Raw genomic sequence first — 21,765 nt, 5'->3', positions numbered from 1 at the left:
AGGGTCCCGTCCACTCCCCTAAAGCAGTAGGAGTGGCCTTCGCAGATTATTACTCCTCCCTCTATAATATCGCGTCGGCAGAGCAGATCAATGAAGCTACCCCGGATGACATTCGTCAGTTTCTGGGAGAACTGAACTTACCTACATTGGCAGATGATGCCAGAACTGCACTAACGCGGCAATTTACACTGGAGGAGGTCAGCATGGCTATAGCTGATTTGGCCTCCCACAAAGCCCCGGGGCCGGATGGATTCACGGTCACCTTCTATCAGAACCTCAGTTCCATACTTTCTCCAATTCTGCTCCGTCTCTTTAATAGAGTGGCCCAGCGTGGTGAGTTTCTCCCGGAATTTCTGGAGGCCAACATCACCACAATCCACAAGGAGGGCAAAGATCCATCGCTATGCTCCAGCTACAGGCCTATCTCGCTCATTAATGTTGACGCCAAGATCTATGCCAAGATTCTCGCCAACAGACTGAATGTACACCTCCAGTCACTCATACATCTTGACCAAGTGGGTTTTGTCCTTAATAGACAAGGTTCTGATAATACTCGCCGCCTCTTGAACATATATGCAGAGGTGGCAGATTTGGGCCTACCCATGCTCACTCTGTCACTTGACGCTGAAAAGGCGTTTGACAGAGTGAGGTGGGACTACTTAACCCAGACCATGGAGGCGTTTGGTATACCAGATGCATACATCAGAGCCGCTATGGCACTCTATTCATGCCCCACTGCTGTGGTGAGGGGTTTGGGTTTCTGCTCCCCCACAATACGGATAGCGAACGGGACAAGACAGGGATGTCCCCTGTCCCCCTTGCTGTTCGTACTAGCAATCGAACCCCTGGGTGCAGCTATTAGGAAATGCCCTGAAATACAGGGGCTCCAGCTCCATGACACCATCCAGAAGCTGGCTCTGTTCGCGGACGATCTCACAGTCTTCCTCACGGATCCTTTGGATTCCCTCCCTCCATTGTTTCGCTTGTTGCAGAGATTTGGCGAACTTTCCTACTACAAAATAAATGTTAATAAAACTGAGGTGTACTCTCTTAACCTCCCCTTAGAAGAGGAACACAGCATTCGACTCCTATATCCTTTTAATTGGTCCACTAAGGGGATTAGACACCTAGGAGTGTTTCTCTCTCACTCTAAACAAATCACCATTAGAGAAAATTATGAGAAACTGCTGAAGGAGATTACATTCGAATTGACCACCAATAGATATAGTGAGATCTCGTGGTTCGGTAGAGTTGCGGCCCTCAAAATGATGGTCCTACCTAGACTCACATACGCGTTTCGATGTATTCCCATCCCAATTCCAATCTCTCTGACTCGGAAGTTCCAGACTATTTTCAATGCCTATACTTGGCAAGATAAAAGACCTCGAGTTGCAGCCCATATACTACAAATGCCTATAGAGAAGAGCGGAGCAGGTCTCCCTAATGTGAGGAAATACCATGAGGCAGCAATGATCACCCATGCCTCAGCGTGGGGCAACGACCTGCCTGCGACCAGATGGAGAGAGATAGAGCAGGCTTCCTTACCGGCGCTAGTGGAATTAGAGGACCTGCTGTGGCTTCCGCCGCATTGGCGGACAAAAATTCATATCTCTAATGGTATAGTCAAGGGGTGCCAGGAAGCCTGGTTGAAATTGAGACATAGCAGACTCATTGCCCCACACCCCTCGCCTACACATTCTATCCGGGGCCTCCTCCTGGGATTACCTGATATCCCTACCAGCTCGTGGTCTGCCACGGGAGTGGCTTCTCTGGCTGATTTCTATGATAACAGGAGACTGAAAGCCCATACGACCATGCTAGCCCTACCTGCAGTGACCCCGAGGTCCCAATTTACACTTTTGCGCCTCCGAGCACTTATGAAATCCTGGGGTTTCTTAGAAGATGAACTGAGGGGCCCCACATTGTGGGAACAGCGATGGAGGGCCAATCTCCAACTCTACAAACCTCTTTCTGTGCATTACCAGTGCCTACTAGGGGACCCCATCCCCTCTAAAACGACCCATATGGAGGCATGGGAAAAAGATTCGCAACTTTCCTACCCATTGGAAGTATGGGAGGAAACAATCTGCATCACTAAAAGGGCTACTCATTGTGTTACTTTGTATGAGCTCTATTTTAAAATCATTACGAGATGGCATTTAGTACCCACTAAACTGCAAAGACTCTATCCCGATCACTCTCCCATGTGCTGGCGAGAATGCGGTGAACGGGGCACCCCGACCCATATCTGGTGGTCTTGCCCAAAACTGGCAGACACTTGGAAAAGGGTAGAAACCCTATGCAAGAAACTTGGGCTAGTAGAAACACTGGAACCGGCTTTGGCGCTCCTGCATATGGGGGTTGACTTGCTCCCTAGCATTAAACGAAGTTTACTCATATACATCCTCATTTCCACCAAACTGTTAATAGCCAGAAACTGGAAGAAAAGCCAGCCCCCCAAATGGCGGGGAGTAATAGAATGTGTGAACTACATTAGAAGCATGGAGACCTATGTCTATGGTGAACGCAAGAAATTGACAGATTTCTGCCTTATTTGGGAACCCTGGGACACTTACATGTCTGATACAATATACAACCAGACTACATAACACCTGACCTTACCAACATACCCTTAGAGACCTTCCCAGACACTCTGTTAAGTGAGGAAGCCAGACACGGGACGACCAGGAGAGCCAGTGGCTGGATTATTACGGCCTCTCTTGTCTCCCATGTAATGCACGATGTGAGGCTTGACCTCTTAGTTGCCTTCCCACTCGTTATGCCTACAACATCTGTTTTCTTTCCTTCAATAGTCCTAATGACTCTATCTATTGTCTTTAAAGCCGTCCTAGTAACACAACCACTAGATTGGGCAAATGTGTTCTGTACTGCCCAGTTTGATACTAAAATGACGGCCTCTGTAAAAACGAGGTATGTGTTCTATCTGAGGTGTACACACGCCTCCTGTCTTAAAGTTTATGTATCATGTTATGTTGTTGTTTCTATTTGCTGAAATGCATAAGCTGTATGCCATTTGACTTACCTCAATAAAAACTATTTAAAAAAAAAAAAAAAAAAAATAAGAGGCATAATAAAAATAATCTCTCTAAATCTAATTATGCAGCTATTGAGTCATTGAGAAATAGGAAAGACATTATTTTGAGGCAAGCTGATAAGGGAGGAGCCACTGTTATACTTGATAGACAGTATTATATCAATGAGATTCTTATACAGCTAGCTGGTGAGGAGGTATATTGTAGGTTAGACAGAGATCCTGTATTTCAAATTAAAAAGGAAATATCATTTGTGGTTAAAAAGGCAGAGAGGAATGGTCTTATTGATATGAAAACCTTGGAATACCTTTGTGAAGGATGATTATATTACACCAATTTTTATACCTTGCCAAAGGTTCACAAGAATGAAAAAAGTCCTCCTGGGAGAACAATTGTGGCTAGTACTAACTTAATCTTCTCTAATATTGCGATATTTCTTGATAACATTTTAAGACCTTTTGTAATAGCCTCCCAATCTTATATCAGGGATACTGATGATTTTCTGATTAAATTGGAAAATATGCAACTGAAGGATGATAAATATATTCTTTATTCCCTGGATGTGGTTAGTTTGTATACCTCCATAACCCATACTAGTGGTATGGGGGCGGTAGCTAATGTCTTTAAATTTAGTGGTAAATATTCTAATTCACAATGTGATTTCCTTATGGAATTATTGGAAATTGTTTTGAGATGTAATTATTTTCTATTCCAAGATCATTTTTTTGTCCAAAAACAGGGTACTGCGATGGGTTCCAATTATGCCAACATATACATGAATATGTATGAAGAACGTTTTGTTTTTGAGAATATTTTATTTCAACACTATGGCGCCACCTGGTGGCGGTATATTGATGATATTTTTGGCGTGTGGTTGGGCGACATTGGAACCCTACACAGTTTTGTTAATGACCTAAATAGCTGTTCTAGATATATCCAATTTACATTAACTTGGAGTGAGGAACGTATTGAATTTCTTGACACCTCTATCTATAGGGAACAGAATTCTTTGAACGCGGATATTTATAGAAAACCTATTGACCGCAATAATCTTTTGCACTATGATAGTGCGCATCCACCTGCGCTTTTGAATTCTCTTCCCTATAGTCAGTTCCTGAGGGTCAAGAAAATTGTATTTGATCCAGTCCTATCTAATCAAAGACTCAATGAGATGGGCCATCTATTTAGTGAACGGGGTTATCCTGATGAGGTTATTAAATGCAATTTGGCTAAGGTTGAAGGGAGATCCAGACAGGAACTAATCTATATCAAAAAGGTTAAGAAAGATGAGGGACCTGGTGAAAGGATAACTTTTGTCACAGAATTCAATAGACAAAGTAAGAAAGTGTTGAATATTTGGCACATTTTGCATGAATGTAATCCTGATATTAAGGCCTTTAAGGATATTTTTATGCCTGCATTTAAACGAGCTCCCTCTCTTAGGGATAACTTGATGAAGAATGATGTTGGGACAGCTAAAGCTGGGTGCACTAAATATATTACCAGTGCGAATAAAGGATGTTACCCATGTTTGGGGTGCTTTAGCTGCAGTAACATGATTAAGCGTGCTGTGTTCTTTCACCCCCATACAGGAAGAAAGTTTGACATTAATTGCTATTGCAACAGTGAATATGTTATTTATATCATTAAATGCCCATGTGGGCTCCTCTATGTGGTTGAGACGACACATAAGGCACCTGAAAGAATGAACGAACACAAATCTAGTATTAGGAGGGGAAATTTAGATGCTCCAGTTGCATATCATTTTATTAAAGCCAAACATCATATTTCACAACTTAGGTTTCAAATCATTGAGCAGGTTCATAGACCCAGGAGGGGTGGTAATAGGGAGAATCTCTTAAAAAGGAGAGAGGCTTTTTGGATCTTTACGTTAGGAACTTTACAACCCAAGGGTATGAATAGAGACCTGGACTAGTCTATTTTTCTATGAGATTATCTAATGATGATGACTATTCTTTATAATAGACTGCTTTCTGTATTTTAAATTTGTAATTTTCAGAGTTAATATGCACTTTGTTCTTTTTGTATCGATTGTTAAAGAATTTAGAAATAAAGATGTAATTTTAGGGATTGACCACTAGATGGTGATGTAAATGTGAAAAGGTTAAAATAATGGCTGTTTGCTAATTGTTTCCTAATTACACCTGTGTATATAAAGATGAAATTCAGTGTTACTCTGTATCCACATGATTAAGGGGTAATACCCTGAAACTTTGTGGGCTTTTGTATAGTCAAATAAACTTGGTGATAATTTATGCTGCTGCCTTTTCTGGCTTTATCTATTCCTTGGGGTTGCAGGATCCCTGGCAGCGTGCAGTTGGTACATGTATGCTGGACTTTCTTTGATTTTGCATTATTTGTTTCCTGCTTTGTCCTTTTGTCATGATATGTTTAACTTTGCCTTTTTTTGTGTTATTCTGATTACCATTCCTGTACCTTTAAATCATGTTTTCCAATTTGTCTCAGCTATATAAGCCTCCTCCCACATCATTACCTTGCTTGATATTGTTTCGCATTTCCTAAATGTGTTTCAGCTTGCCCTAACAGGGGATCCTGTTGCTCCTAACAAGCTAATCCTCTGCCTTCAGCAGATTTCCACTCTGCTGCAGCTAACCTCGCTTCTGCAATAACCTGCTGTTCAGTACAGCTGATCTCTTCCTACAGCTTCCACCTGCGGTGACGTCACACGCCAACTTCGGCTAGCGCTGCCGCTCTGAACTGCCACCAAGGATTACCCTCTCTAAACCGCTCTGTCTAAGCGCTTTCAAAGTAAACAGTACCAGGTACCTATTGACTCTTATGCTGATTGTATATATTTATCCTGCTTGCTAGAAGTTTACCTTATCTTGATTTTCATTGATTTCTATTATGCTGCCTGTTTCACACATCACGCTGTGTTACTTTACACTGGTATATAGACAAGGGTTTTCTTGCTGCTTGTACCTCCCCAGTTGCCTTTTGCAGCTATAGAAACTTCCTTGCTCTTGTATTACCTGCCAGCAATTGCTGTGATTAAACCTGTGTAATCATTATACATCCCTGCAGTATTCATTGTTACTATCAGGTTCAATCCTTGCTACACATAAACCTCTTATATCTCAGCAGTTGTGGTTCAACAACCTATTACCTATCTTACCAGATTTAATCCGTTGTTACACCTTTGCACCTGATTACCATGGAGGGAGATATCCCTGATCAAGATACCAATGTTTTTGGCTATAGTGAGATGAAAGCAGCCAGAATTACGACTTTAGTGAGGGGCTCCAGAGACTTTTTAACAACCCCCTCAGCTGAAATTTCTGGCAAGGAATATGTGAATTTGTCTAAGAAACATCTAGCTTATGAGCTTCACTCCACAACTCTGGCGGAGTGTCACAGGGTAAAGAGGATTCCTCGGGGTTTAAGGATGACGGCTCGCCCAACACTAATGTTGACTAACAGAGAATACTGCGAGAAGTTTGAGCGTATACTCAACAAGTGCTCTTTGGACCTTATAACCCTAACTGTGGAATGTCTCCAGAAAGAAATGGATGAACAGGAGAAAGCCCTTAAAGATATGGAGAAGTTACAAGTTACGTTACCAGCTGATGGAGTCACGAAGGAGTTAACAGATACCAAGGAGTCGGTTGACGAATTGCACAAACAGCTGGAGCAATGTAAGCGTAGCAAATTCCTGAGAGATACGGAAGACTACCAGACTGGTCACGTGTATCGCTGGACACGTGACCCAACAGCGAGAGACCGGAAGGAAGGAAGAGGCTCCTGGCGTCGGCAGACTCGCAGGGGTAATACCAAAAATAGTGGATCCTCTTCATCCGGATCATCAGATGTACTGACGGGGGACTCAGACAACGATGTCGCCGTGGCGGCATCAGGCACAATCGGAGAGGAAAAAAGGGAAAACGGTGGTACGCCCCATACGACAAACCAGGTCGAAGTTAAAGGGTTATCATCATTGATTGTTAATGCCTCGCCTGTTATGCTTGAGCAGGATGAACTTTTGATGTTAGAAACAGGACTTTCTTTTGTTCCTTATAAGGACTGTGATTACTTTATGTTATACCAAGACCTTTATCGTTTATTCCGTATATTGAAATTAAAAGTGTTTTTTGCAAGCAGTGATATGTGTACTCAGAGTGATACATCAGATATGTTAAATATTAAAACACTGGGGCTTAAAACTAAGATTACTTTTAGCCCAGGGAATCAGAATCACAGTATTGAAACTTTTTCTAAACTTGTTTTACATGATGTTGAAGAACTACGAGATTCCAACAGGCATTATAATAAGAGGCATAATAAAAATAATCTCTCTAAATCTGATTATGCAGCTATTGAGTCATTGAGAAATAGGAAAGACATTATTTTGAGGCAAGCTGATAAGGGAGGAGCCACTGTTATACTTGACAGACTGTATTATATCAATGAGATTCTTATACAGCTAGCTGATGAGGAGGTATATGGTAGGTTAGACAGAGATCCTGTATTTCAAATTAAAATATCATTTGTGGTTAAAAAGGCAGAGATGAATGGTCTTATTGATATGAAAACCTTGGAATACCTTTGTGTGGATGATTATATTACACCTATTTTTTATACCTTGCCAAAGGTTCACAAGAATGAAAAAAGGCCCCCTGGGAGAACAATTGTGGCTAGTACTAACTCAATCTTCTCTAATATTGGGATATTTCTTGATAAGATTTTAAGACTTTTTTTTTAATAGCCTCCCAATCTTATATCAGGGATACTGATGATTTTCTGATTAAATTGGAAAATATGCAACTGAAGGATGATAAATATATTCGTTATTCCCTGGATGTGATTAGTTTGTATACCTCCATAACCCATACTAGTGGTATGGGGGCGGTAGCTAATGTCTTGAAATTACGTGGTAAATATTCTAATTCACAATGTGATTTCCTTATGGAATTATTGGAAATTGTTTTGAGATGTAATTATTTTCTATTCCAAGATCAGTTTTTTGTCCAAAAACAGGGTACTGAGATGGGTTCCAATGTCGCCCCCAATTATGCAAAAATATACATGAATATGTATGAAGAACGTTTTGTTTTTGAGAATATTTTATTTCAACAATATGGCGCCACCTGGTGGTGGTATATTGATGATATTTTTGGCGTGTGGTTGGGCGACATTGGAATCCTACACAGTTTTGCTAATGACCTAAATAGCTGTTCTAGATATATCCAATTTACATTAATTTGGAGTGAGGAACGTATTGAATTTCTTGACACCTCTATCTATAGGGAACAGAATTCTTTGAAAGCGGATATTTATAGAAAACCTATTGACCGCAATAATCTTTTGCGCTATGAGAGCGCGCATCCGCTGCGCTTTTTAATTTTCTTCCCTATAGTCAGTTGGGTCAAGAAAATTGTATTTGATCCAGTCCTATCTAATCAAAGACTCAATGAGATGGGCCATCTATTTAGTGAACGGGGTTATCCTGATGAGGTTATTAAATGCAATTTGGCTAAGGCTGAAGGGACATCCAGACAGGATCTAATCTATAACAAAAAGGTTAAGAAAGATGAGGGACCTGGTGAAAGGATAACTTTTGTCCCAGAATTCAATAGACAAAGTAAGAAAGTGTTGAATATTTTGAGGAAACATTGGCACATTCTGCATGAATGTAATCCTTATATTAAGGCCTTTAAGGATATTTTTATGCCTGCATTTAAACGACCTCCCTCTCTTAGGGATAAATTGATGAAGGATGATGTTGGGACAGCTAAAGCTGGTGGCACTAGATATATTACCAGTGCGAATAAAGGATGTTACCCATGTTTGGGGTGCTTTAGCTGCAGTAACATGATTAAGGGTGCTGTGTTCTTTCACCCCCATACAGGAAGAAAGTTTGACATTAATTGCTATTGCAATTGCAACAGTGAATATGTTATTTATATCATTAAATGCCCATGTGGGCTCCTCTATGTGGGTGAGATGACACGTAAGGCACGTGAAAGAATCAACAAACACAAATCTAGTATTAGGAGGGGAAATTTAGATGCTCCAGTTGCATATAATTTTATTAAAGCCAAACATCATATTTCACAACTTAGGTTTCAAATCATTGAGCAGGTTCATAGACCCAGGAGGGGGGGTAATAGGGAGAATCTCTTAAAAAGGAGAGAGGCTTTTTGGATCTTTACTTTAGGAACTTTACAACCCAAGGGTATGAATAGAGACCTGGACTGGTCTATTTTTCTATGAGATTATCTAATGATGATGATTATTCTTTATAATAGACTGCTTTCTGTATTTTAAATTTGTAATTTTCAGAGTTAATATGCACTTTGTTCTTTTTGTATCGATTGTTAAAGAATTTAGAAATAAAGATGTAATTTTAGGGATTGACCACTAGATGGTGATGTGAATGTGAAAAGGTTAAAATAATGGCTGTTTGCTAATTGTTTCCCAATTACACCTGTGTATATAAAGATGAAATTCAGTGTTACTCTGTATCCACATGATTAAGGGGTAATACCCCAAAACGTTGTGGGCTTTTGTATAGCCAAATAAACTTGGTGATAATTTATGCTGCAGCCTTTTCTGGTTTTATCTATTCCTTGGGGTTGCAGGATCCCTGGCAGCGTGCAGTTGGTACATGTGTGCTGGACTTTCTTTGATTTTGCAATGATAAATGCAGACAGCGTATGCTGTTGACATTTATCGATGTGCGGCAGACATGATACTCTACATCGTATCATGTCCGCTCGCACTTTCATAAATTGGCCCCTAAGTATGTAATCTTTCTTCCCTGAGTAGCTATAGTATATTTTCTCTAGATTGAGCACATGTGATACTTCCATTTGCCACTGAGTAAAAGAGGGAGTCTACTGTTTTTTCCATGCTCTAGGCATCAATTTTTTGGCACATGTGATCATGGTGACAAATAGTTTTCTACAGTTCAGATTGGGAGTGTGGTTGAGTAGTATTGTAAATGGGTCAAGGGTAATGGTGGTTCCTAGCGTTTTATTAATACAGGAAGAGATCTGGTCCCAGAGAGGTTTGAGTAAAGGGCACGAACACCAGATGGTACCTGGTTCGCCACACTGTCTCCAGCAGAGCGGAGATGCTCTAGGATATATTGTATGCAGTCTTCTGGGTGTAAAGTACCATCTAGCTAATATTTTGTAGTTTAACTCCACTAGTGTTGGTGATATAGAGGATGTTTTTGTTTCTTTAAAAAATGTTCACCATTGCGCATCATTTATATTGAGGTGGAGTTCTTGTTTCCATTGTGTGGTGTATGAAGGCCTTCTTTTGTTGGAATTGTGTTTCAAAATATTGTGTATAAGTGTAATGTGGGTTCTGTTAATCTCTGGTGAATGGCAAAGTTTCTCAAATGGCGTGAGTGGTCTTAAAAATTCCCTTTGGAAACCACTAGTTAGGACAAAATGTTTAATTTGGAAATAAAAATAACATCTATGAAAGGGAGGTCCTATTATCTCATTTAGTTCCATTTGTGTTCTGATTTTATCATCTTTTGTCAAATGTAAAATGGGGAGATTAGGTAGAGTGCCCTGCCAGTGGGTCTGTCTTTCTTGGGTAGCCAGGGTAGGTGTGCTAGATTTGGGGTTGCACTTATGTGGCACTCTAATGTGACCCATGGTTTAGAGGAGCACCTATTGTTCCAAGCTACAATACGGGCCAGGGGTGCTGCCTGATAATAGTTTTTCAGGACCGGATCTCCCAATCCTCCTTCTTCTTTAGTAAGATATAATGTTTGTAGAGCTACCCTGGGTCTACAATATGACCATATAAGGGCGTCGATCATTTTCTGTTGGAACGCAAGATAGCTATTTCAGAGATTATAGGAAGGACTTTATAGGAAGGTATAAACATTTGGGTATGATCATCATCTTTACCGTGTTTATGCATCCTGTCCAGGATAGAAGACCTTGTTTATGACAGATGGTTAGAAGTGTTTGCACTTTCCTCTGTAATATGGTGTAGTTGTGGGAGAAGAGGTCGTGGGGGTTAGCCGTGATATGAATCCCTAAGTATTTGAGCGAGGTAGAAATTTTAAATACAGTGCGTGAGGTTAAGAAGTTATGGTCCTGTGGGTTAATATTGATAGGCATCAAGACTGATTTGTCCAAATTTATTATAAAATTTGAAAGTTGGTTGTATTCAGTAAGTAGTTGCAACAGGGTTGGTATGGAGGCGGTCGGGGAGGTAATGGTAAAAAGGATATCATCTGCAAATAGCAAGCATTTCTGTGTGGACTGGCTGATAGACACCTCCTCAATGTCTGGGCGGTTGCGGACTTGAGTTGCTCTACAGCTAAAGCAAACTGCCGGGGTGACAAGGGGCAGCCCTGACGTGTCCCGTTGTTTATTAGGAAATTGCAGGAGGTAGTACAATTTACCTGAACCCTGGCCATTGGGGCGGAGTAAAAGGCCTGTATCCTAGCGGTAAAAATGTGGGAGAAACCAAATTTTGACAGAGTGGACAACATAAAGTCCCAGTCCACCCTGTCAAATGCCTTCTCTGCATCGGTAGAAAACATAAACAAAGGGGAGTTATTATCTATAGCTGATTGTAGGGTTTGTAGGATTCAGATTGTATTATCCTTGGCCTCTCTACCCTTCACAAAACTGACTTGGTCCGTGTGTAGCAGTAGAGGAAGGAGTCTGTTCAGTCAGCAAGCAACTTGATATAGATTTTAATATCTGCGTTTAGCATTGAAATTGGGCGGTAGTTGCCTACCTTGTCATTTGGTTTACCTGCCTTTGGGATTACGGTTATTGATGCTTTGAGTAGGGATTAGGAAAATGAGAGGCCTTGGGCAACAGAGTGGAATAGGGTCAACAAGTGTGGGCTCAGATATGGGTTAAATAGTTGATAGAATTTGGACATGAGTCCGTTGGGACTGGGGGACTTACCAGGGGTTAATTACTTAATAGTGACTTGCACTTCCTGGAGCATGATCGGTGAATCGATGTCAGTTCTGTCATCGTTTGATAATGTGGGTAAGTTGAGCTGATTCAAATATTCATTTATAATATTGACCTTGTTTGGGAAACGTACTGGGCATATATTATAGAGTGACTCATAGTAGTCAGCAAAACTCTTTGCTATGTCCTCAGTTTTATTACAGGTTATGTCACCAGGTCCTGATATGGTCCTAATGAAGCTTTTCAATTGCTTCTTTTTAGAGATCTAGGTAAGAGGCGACCTGCTCTATTATTTTCAACAAAGAATTTGTCTTTGACGTTTAGAGATAGGATGTGTGCATTTTGAAATAAAAAACTGATGCCTCTCTGGCTACTTTTAGTTCTACTTATAATTGCGGTGATCATCAGTTTTATTTGTGCAGATGTTCTGCTCGACTAAGGGCTTCGGTGATGGTGCAAAAATGGGTTGATTTGATTTTGCGGATCCTGTGTGTAATGTTGCAGTATTTTCCCCCTAATGAAGCACTTATAGGCTTCCCATTTATTAGTCAGGGATGTATCGTCAGAAATGTTAAAGGTGAAGAATATTTTTGTGCTTTCTGTTAAAGAATCAACTATTGCAGGATCTGAGAAAATTGAGTAATTAAGTCTCCATGTTGTGGTGTGGAATGTTTTGGACCACAAAATATTGCTTAATTATTTTCTATATAAATCCACTTTGACTATTTTTTGTTCATAATAAATATTCCTTTACTAAGTTTTGCCTTTGCCTAATATCTGAACCACGTTACAGAAGAGGCAAATATAACAGTATTGTGTTAAAATTGAATATTGCAAAATTGTGTTTTTTAATCTGTTCTAGTATGGGATTTATTCAAGATTTCCCATTCAATAATGATAGTGGTAGCAGCAGACATTGTTTAGTGTGGGTGACATAAAAAATGCGAGTTTGGGGCATTTTCTGGGTCTTTCTATTGACTACAGAGTGTCTGTTAACCCTTGCACCCACTAATAAGGTTACAGACTTGCCTAGACTGGCTTGGCTGTGACAATTTAGCTAAAATTTAAGGGTTGCTTAACCCTCTACATCACAAACTTTTGTGGGTTGCGGGGATAGTTTACCCTTTCAGGGATAGCTAGTTTATGATGACAAGTAATATTGATTCTGTTTTAAGCTGCTAAACTACCATCTTTACTGGAGAAAAAAGTGCAGATGATCTTAATTAAGACCATTATTGAAATACTGCAAGATGCTAATACCACAATGTGCTGCATGGCATAGAAGTATTAGTAAATGCCATCCAAGGAGCTTCAAAATACAAAAACAAGAATTATTATTTCAAATAGTTTACAGAAGAACGCATTGCTTTAAAGGGCAGAGTCTTACTTAATTGATTATTTAAATACAGGTAAGTTGAACAAGGGAAAATAATTGGTTCAACATGACACCCTATGTCGATTAGGTTGAATTATCTTATGTTCAAGATGAGTCAATACCATACTTCTGCAGGGTAAGAACACATGTTGATCCCAAAATAAACACAATCTGATAATACGTACACCTATGTTGCTCAGGTTTCCTTTGGCTGTAAAATCCTTGAACCATACAGAATGTGGTAATTTATTAGAATTAAATATTTGGAATATCTCATAGAATACCATTATATAGATTAACCATTTGCAATAATGGCATTAGTTTTAAGGTCCATGAAACCAAATCCACAGGATGTAAACACTGGGTTTGTCGTTCATTAAAAATAGATGTAATTGGTGATGCAACTATATTAAAATAGATATTTTATTCCATGGAGGCAAATTCAAGTCTGTCCATAAAGAGGTGTACCTGAAGTCAGCAGGATTATTAGAACGTATAAAGCAAACTTGCATTTTTTATAGCAATTTGTGTGTTGCTTATGCATGTAAAAGTGGGCAGGTTTGTGTCTGCATTCCCATATGTTATCACATGTCAATGTAATTAAAAAAATAATTTTGTTAAATGTGTATGAATAAAACTTACTTATATAATTATAATATTATGTATTTAATACATTGGTGGTTAAATACAAGCAATTCATTGTATATGCATTGGTAATAACAGCTCAAAATGTTGCTTGACCACGAAACACATTTAAGCGAGAGAGCATACAACAGTCTCTAGTGAGACACACCCATTTTATTCTCTATTCAGAGTCGATAACCTGTTCATAGGTAGAAGATCAGTAACAGTCAAGAATAAAATTGTTTGTGCCCAGTGAAGATCTAACCATTTTTCCTTAGAGAAGGTTGTGTGCATTTATCTACACTGGTTACTATGCTCTGTTCAACGTTCTTGATGATTTTCCTCCAGGTGCTTTCTGAGCTCTATACTCGTCCACTCCCTATAGAGTCAAGAAGAGACTTAGATGAAGAAAATGCTGATGATGATGTATTCCATAATTGTTTTGCAAAAGCAAAACACATAAAAGAAACAATGAAAAAAATAGCAAAATGGATTGCAATAGGAGCAGAAGGATTATTAGTGATCATAGTTTCAGATTTACTCTGGGTTAGGTGCTTATTGCGCCTCTGGATGAGTCCAGCTGAGTTTGGAGGTGATGCTGAACAAAATTATACAAGGGCTTCAAGCAATTCAAGCCCTCAAAGGCCCCAGAGGCATTGAAGGATTAGAAGATGCCATAGAAGCTTTAGGTCATTGAGGCTGAATCTTCTATGGATATTCTCAGAACTCCCCGTCCCAATTCCTGAAGCCAGAAAACAAACAGTCACCACAATACTACTGCTAGACCAGCTAGTGGAGAAAAAAATACCTGAACTCAATGTAAACTTAATCAAGATTGTCTTACAGTTTTTTATATATAGAATGGAACAGATTCAATTTTGTGACAATAGTATATGATCTCATGGTCACAAATGGACAATGAAAGGACTAATATATGAATTATTTGTAATAATTAAAAGTTCATAGCAGGCTTTAATATAGCAAGCTTTAAAAAAAAATGTATTTAAATACAGAATGTGGTACCTCAACAGAAAGAAAGATTTGGAATAGCTCACAGAATGCTATTAACAATAATAACATCCAGGAAACCAAATCCATAAAAAGCTGTGCCTCAAGTTAATAGGGTGATTAGAACGTATGAAGCAATCTTCCAGTTTGTTATAGCAATTTGTGGCCTAGATTTAGAGTTTGGCGGTAGCCGTCAAAACCAGCGTTAGAGGCTCCTAACGCTGGTTTTAGGCTACCGCCGGTATTTGGAGTCAGTCAGGAAAGGGTCTAACGCTCACTTTCCAGCCGCGACTTTTCCATACCGCAGATCCCCTTACGTCAATTGCGTATCCTATCTTTTCAATGGCATCTTTCTAACTCCGGTATTTAGAGTCTTGGCTGAAGTGAGCGTTAGAAATCGAACGACAAAACTCCAGCCGCAGAAAAAAGTCAGTAGTTAAGAGCTTTCCGAGCTAACGCCGGTTTATAAAGCTCTTAACTACTGTGCTCTAAAGCAGTGGTTGCCAACCGCGGTCCTCAAGGACCCCCAACAGTCCTGGTTTTCATTATAGCTGAACCAGTGCACAGGTGAAATAATCAGCTGATGGATGAGAGCAGGTTGGTTACAGATCAGCTGATTACTTCACCTGTGCACTGGTTTAGCTATAATGAAAACCAGGACTGTTGGGGGTCCTTGAGGACCGCGGTTGGCAACCACTGCTCTAAAGTACCCTAACACCCATAAACTACCTATGTACCCCTAAACCGAGGTCCCCCCACATCGCCGCCACTCGATTACATTTTTTTAACCCCTAATCTGCCGACCGCCACCTACGTTATACTTATGTACCTCTAATCTGCTGCCCCTAACACCGCCGACCCCTATATTATATTTATTAACCCCTAATCTGCCCCCCACAACGTCGCCTCCACCTGCCTACACTTATTAACCCCCAAAATAATAAGTATTTAGCTTTAAATAGGAATAATTTATTTAATAAGAGTTAATTTATTTCGTTATATTTAAATTATATTTAACTTAGGGGGGTGTTAGTGTTAGGGTTAGACTTAGCTTTAGGGGTTAATACATTTATTAGAATAGCGGTGAGCTCCAGTCGGCAGATTAGGGGTTAATGTTTGAAGTTAGGTGTCAGCGATGTTAGGGAGGGCAGATTAGGGGTTAATACTATTTATTATAGGGTTATTGAGGCGGGAGTGAGGCGGATTAGGGGTTAATAACTTTATAATAATAGCGGTGCGGTCCGGTCGGCAGATTAGGGGTTAATAAGTATAGGCAGGTGGAGGCGACGTTGTGGGGGGCAGATTAGGGGTTAATAAATATAATATAGGGGTCGGCGGTGTTAGGGGCAGCAGATTAGGGGTACATAGGGATAATGTAAGTAGCGGCGGTTTACGGAGCGGCAGATTAGGGGTTAAAAAAATTATGCAGGGGTCAGCGATAGCAGGGACGGCAGAATAGGGGTTAATAAGTGTAAGGTTAGGGGTGTTTAGACTCAAGTTACATGTTAGTGTGCTAGGTGCAGACGTAGGAAGTGTTTCCCCATAGCAAACAATGGGGCTGCGTTAGGAGCTGAACGCGGCTTTTTTGCAGGTGTTAGGTTTTTTTTCAGCTCAAACAGCCCCATTGTTTTCTATGGGGGAATCGTGCACAAGCACGTTTTTGAAGCTGGCCGCGTCCGTAAGCACCGCTGGTATCGAGAGTTGAAGTTGCGTTAAATATGCTCTACGCTCCTTTTTTGGAGCCTAACGCAGCCATTCTGTGAACTCTCAATACCAGAGGTATTTAAAAGGTGCGGCCAGAAAAAAGCCAGTGTTAGCTACGCGGGTCGTTACCGACAAAACTCTAAATCTAGGCGTGTGTGTTTATTCATGTAAAAGAGGGCAGGTTTGTGTCTGCACTTCCATAAGTTATCACAAGCCAACGTAATTAAACATGTATTTTCTTAAATGTTAATGAATAAAACTTATCTTCATATTATGTCTTTCATACACAGGTGATTAAATACAAACAACTAATTGTGAATGCATTGGTAAAAGGACTTACAACCAGGGATAGGCAAGGTGTCCGTACATGGACACCGGTGTCCGTGACTAGCCCTTGCAGTGTCTGCCACAACCTTATTATATCTTTTCTTTCTGATTAAATAATAGGAAAAAAATTAGTGTGAATAGAGTTAGTGGCTTGTCAAGAGACTGCTAGCAATATTGGGTGATGTTATGGAATAAATAAAGCCTGAGTGAAATACTGGATGTGCATCTGCACAATAACACCCAGCTCTATACAAAGATACACTAGTGACACTGGCACATGCGTATATCCAGACAAGGTCTGGTTATAGGGTCACTGGTATCTGCATCAGTATAATAACACCCTGCGCTATATAATGACACAGTAGTGACACTGGCTCATGGGTATAGCCAGAGAAGGGCTGGTTATAGGATCAGTGGTATCTGCACCAGTATAATAACACCCAGCACTATACAAAGACACAGAAGTGACACTGGCACATGGGTATAGCCAGAGGAGGGCTGGTTATATTATCAGTGGTATCTGCATCAGTATAATAACACCCTGCGCTATATAATGACACAGTAGTGACACTGGCTCATGGGTATAGCCAGAGAAGGTCTGGTTATAGGATCAGTGGTATCTGCACCAGTATAATAACACCCAGCACTATACAAAGACACAGAAGTGAGCCAGAGGAGGGCTGGTTATAGGGTCAGTGGTATCTGCATCAGTATAATAACACCAAACACTATAAAATAATGTTTTTAATTTCAAATGTACCTTGGTGTCCTTCAATACGGTCTGTACTTTGGAAAATGTCCGCCACAGCCTTTGTCTGTGCCTATCCCTGCTTACAACCCAGTTGACAAATGTGTTAAAAAAAACTGACACAAATCTCAAAGGTTTTAAAGATCATCAAACCAAAGGAACTGGGGAAGAGCCTGGCTGACATCCGTTTACAATGCATAATTTTCCTAAATGATGCGAGTTATACTAATTTTCATATTCCACGTCTACTTTATACCCAGTAAATCAAGTTTGAAACAGACATTTAGTAAATTGCAGACATCTAGACTTACTCTTAAAATATGTATTCTAGTGTTAGGACCAGAGGCGGAACAATCACTGGTGCAACAGGTGCAGTGGCACCGGGGCCCCAGACAGTACATATGGGGCCCATAGACATAGCAACTGTGGGGGAGATGCAGCACTCCACTCACTGCTGACTTCATGTCATCTCCTGCAGTGTGTTGCTTAAACACTTGGCTGCTGCTTTAATATAATGCAGCAGAGAGGAGATCAAATCGGTGAGCAGTGACTTTTTACAAGCAGCAGCAGGATTTCAAAGTGTGCCTAAACCAGGAAGAAATTGCACAGTAACCATGATGTCATTGATTGGGTGTGCTCTTGCCTGTTGCCTCAGTACTCTAACAGGGGGTTCTGTGCTGACTGACAGCTGCATCCTCCAACTGTCAGCAAGCAGACTGGAGCCCTCACACTACACTGAGTATGGCTTACACAGGTGCTGACAGGAAGTGCAGCTTCAGGAGGAAATCAAGAGCTAAATAATAAATCTTTATTTAATTTACACTGCAGCATGTTCAGAAAGGCAGAAGTTGTTTAGAAATGAAGATGTATTTGTATTCTTTATTGTAAACTCGTCATGCCTTTACTGTGAAAGGAAAATTGTTGTTCTCATTTGTACAAATAAACATTTCATGCACATAAAATATATATATTTTTTATTTCACTATTTCTTTTGCCACTAATTAAATGAATTCTATTATCTAATCTGTTTCATTCTCTTGGTATCATTTGTTGAAGGAGCAGCAATGCACTAATGGTTTCTAACTGAACACATGGGTGAGCCAATCACATTCAATATATATAGGCTTACCATAATTTTTAGAGGTGAAACTGGGACCACCTGGTGCAGTGCCAGTGGGGGTGTGGTCAGGAGCGTGGTCAAAGGGGCGTGGCAATTACCGGTCCTTTTAAAGTAATAGCTTTTATGTGTGTAATGTTTTGTGGATACTCTCCTCCTCCTCAGTCAAACAAGTGAATCACACAGTTTAAATAAATAGACCATAACATCACCCCCTAGTGAAAAAGGCACTATTACGTTGTCATGGGAAATAAATCATTAATCTAAATCTCAGATTCTAAATAATGCCAAACATCAAGGATAATTATTAATTTCACAATTTAATATCTGCAGTGCTATATTTGTTTTATGTGTCTAATTAAGGAACAGAGCCAAATACTGATAAGGAATAAATACAATATTGAATGAAAGTAAAAAAGAAACACGTACCTGCTAAAGCTGTTTAAGAGGCTACTCTATACCATAATGCAGGAAGATTATAGCCAAAATGCTATCCTCATTGAAGTAAAGCAAGATCCATGCAAAAATCCTTCCTGTATGTACTTCCTAGTCATACCCATATGATTCCCCTAAAGGTGTATTACTGGCAATGTCACCAGGGGTCGGGGGTGTTAAATTCTTAGAAAAATAAACCAAGTAGTACTACAAAATTAAAAAAAAACCTATGCTGCTCACTCAGCCGGTATTACTAAATGTAAACTTTGAAGGACACGAACGTTAAGCTAAGCAGGGCTGTATGCAACAAAGTACCAGCATCCAACTATGCTGGAGAGCCACAGTCCAGTCATTTTGAATAATGTGTCTGGGTTTCAGGCGGTCTGAAACCCGGACACATGATTTGGCAACCCTACTGGGACAGAATGAACAACTGGGTGGGACACTGGGACAGAATTAACAACTGGGTGGGACACTGGGACAGCACCTCCAAACCGGGACAATCCCAGACTGGTAAGCCTAAATATATATATGCAGCCACCAATCAACAGCTAGAACCTAGTTTCTCTGCTGCTCATGAACTTGCCTAGATAAACCTTTCAGCAAATGATAACAAGAGAAGGAAGCAAATTATATAATAGAAGTAAATTGGAAAGTTTTTCAAAATTGTATTCTCTATCTGAATCATGAAAGAAAATTGTTGGGTTTCATGTCCCTTTAAATGGGGCTAAACTAGAACAAAAGTTATTGTAAATATATTTCCTTCTCTATGTATGCCTGCATGTGTGTGTGCTTATATGCCTGTAAGTGTGTGTATAAATGTTATTTATGTATGTGTGTATATATGTATGTGTGTGTATAAATGTATGTATATGTGTATTATGTATGTGTATATATACTGTATATATGTGTGCATTTATTTCTTTATGTGTGTGCAATATGTATGTATATGTATATATAGTGATTATGTATGTATGTGTGTATATATGTTTGTAAGTGTGTGTATATATGTATCTGTATGTATTTATGTGTGTGGTTATGTCTGTAAGTCTGTGTATCAATGTATATATGCATGTGTGTATACTGTATATGTATGTATATGTATATTATGTAAGTGTGTGTGTATACATGTTTGCATGTGTGTATATATGTATGTAAGTGTATGTATGTCTGTGTGTGTATAAATGTATATATGCATGTGTGTATATATGTATGTGTGTATAAATGTATGTATATGTGTATTATGTATGTGTGTATTTATGTACTGTATGTAAGTGTGTATGTATAAATGTGTATATATGTATGTAAGTGTATATGTATTTAGGTGTGTGCTTATATGTCTGTAAGTGTGTGTATAAATGTATATATGCATGTGTGTGTATATGTGTATAATGTATGTGTGTGTATAAATGTATGTATATGTGTATTATGTATGTGTGTATATATGTATGTAAATGTGTGTGTATAAATGTATGAATATGTGTATTATGTATGTGTGTATATATGTATGTGTGTATGTATGTATAAATGTATAAATATGTGTATTATGTATGTGTGTGTATATATGTATGTAATTGTGTGTGTGTATAAATGTATAAATATGTGTATTGTGTATGTTTGTGTATATATATATATATATATATATATATATATATATATATATATATGTGTAAGTGTGTATGTATAAATATGTGTATTATGTATGTTTGTATATATGTATGTAAGTGTGTGTGTATGTATAAATATGTGTGTATATATGTATGTGTGTATGTATAAATATGTGTATTATGTATGTGTGTATATATGTAAGTGTGTATATATAAATGTATAAATATGTGTATTATGTATGTTTGTATATAGGTATGTAAGTGTGTATGTATAAATATGTGTATTATGTATGTGTGTATATATGTATGTATGTAAGTGTGTGTCTGTATAAATATATGTATATGTGTATTATGTATGTATGTGTGTATATATGTATGTAAGTGTGTGTGTAAATGTATGTATATGTGTATTATGTGTGTATATATGTATGTAAGTGTGTATGTATAAATATGTGTATTATGTATGTGTGTATATACAGTATGTATATATAAATGTATAAATATGTGTATTATGTATGTGTGTATATATGTAAGTAAGTATGTATATATAAATGTATAAATATGTGTATTATGTATGTGTGTATATATGTAAGTAAGTATGTATATATAAATGTATAAATATGTGTATTATGTATGTGTGTATATATGTATGTAAGTGTGAATGTATAAATATGTGTATTATGTATGTGTGTATATACAGTATGTATGTATGTATATATAAATGTATAAATATGTGTATTATGTATGTGTGTATATATGTATGTAAGTGTGTGTGTATAAATGTATGAATATGTGTATTATGTATGTGTGTATATATGTAAGTGT

At 38.9% G+C, this 21,765-nt stretch overlaps 1 long non-coding RNA gene across 1 annotated transcript in view; it reads left to right on the top strand.

The window, feature by feature from the left end:
• The first annotated feature begins 5,629 nt into the window (after nucleotides 1–5,629).
• Nucleotides 5,630–21,765, top strand: part of LOC128659501 (uncharacterized) — a 41,289-nt gene continuing 25,153 nt past the window's right edge. Inside the window, exon 1 of the long non-coding RNA XR_008402408.1 lies at nucleotides 5,630–5,857. This is a non-coding gene — a long non-coding RNA (uncharacterized LOC128659501). The remainder of the gene's footprint in view (nucleotides 5,858–21,765) is intronic.

This window comes from Bombina bombina, chromosome 5, assembly GCF_027579735.1.
Source record: "Bombina bombina isolate aBomBom1 chromosome 5, aBomBom1.pri, whole genome shotgun sequence".
NCBI lineage: Eukaryota > Metazoa > Chordata > Amphibia > Anura > Bombinatoridae > Bombina > Bombina bombina.
The sequence above is the reverse complement of the archived record's forward strand: the minus strand, read 5'-3'. Positions and strand labels throughout refer to the sequence as shown.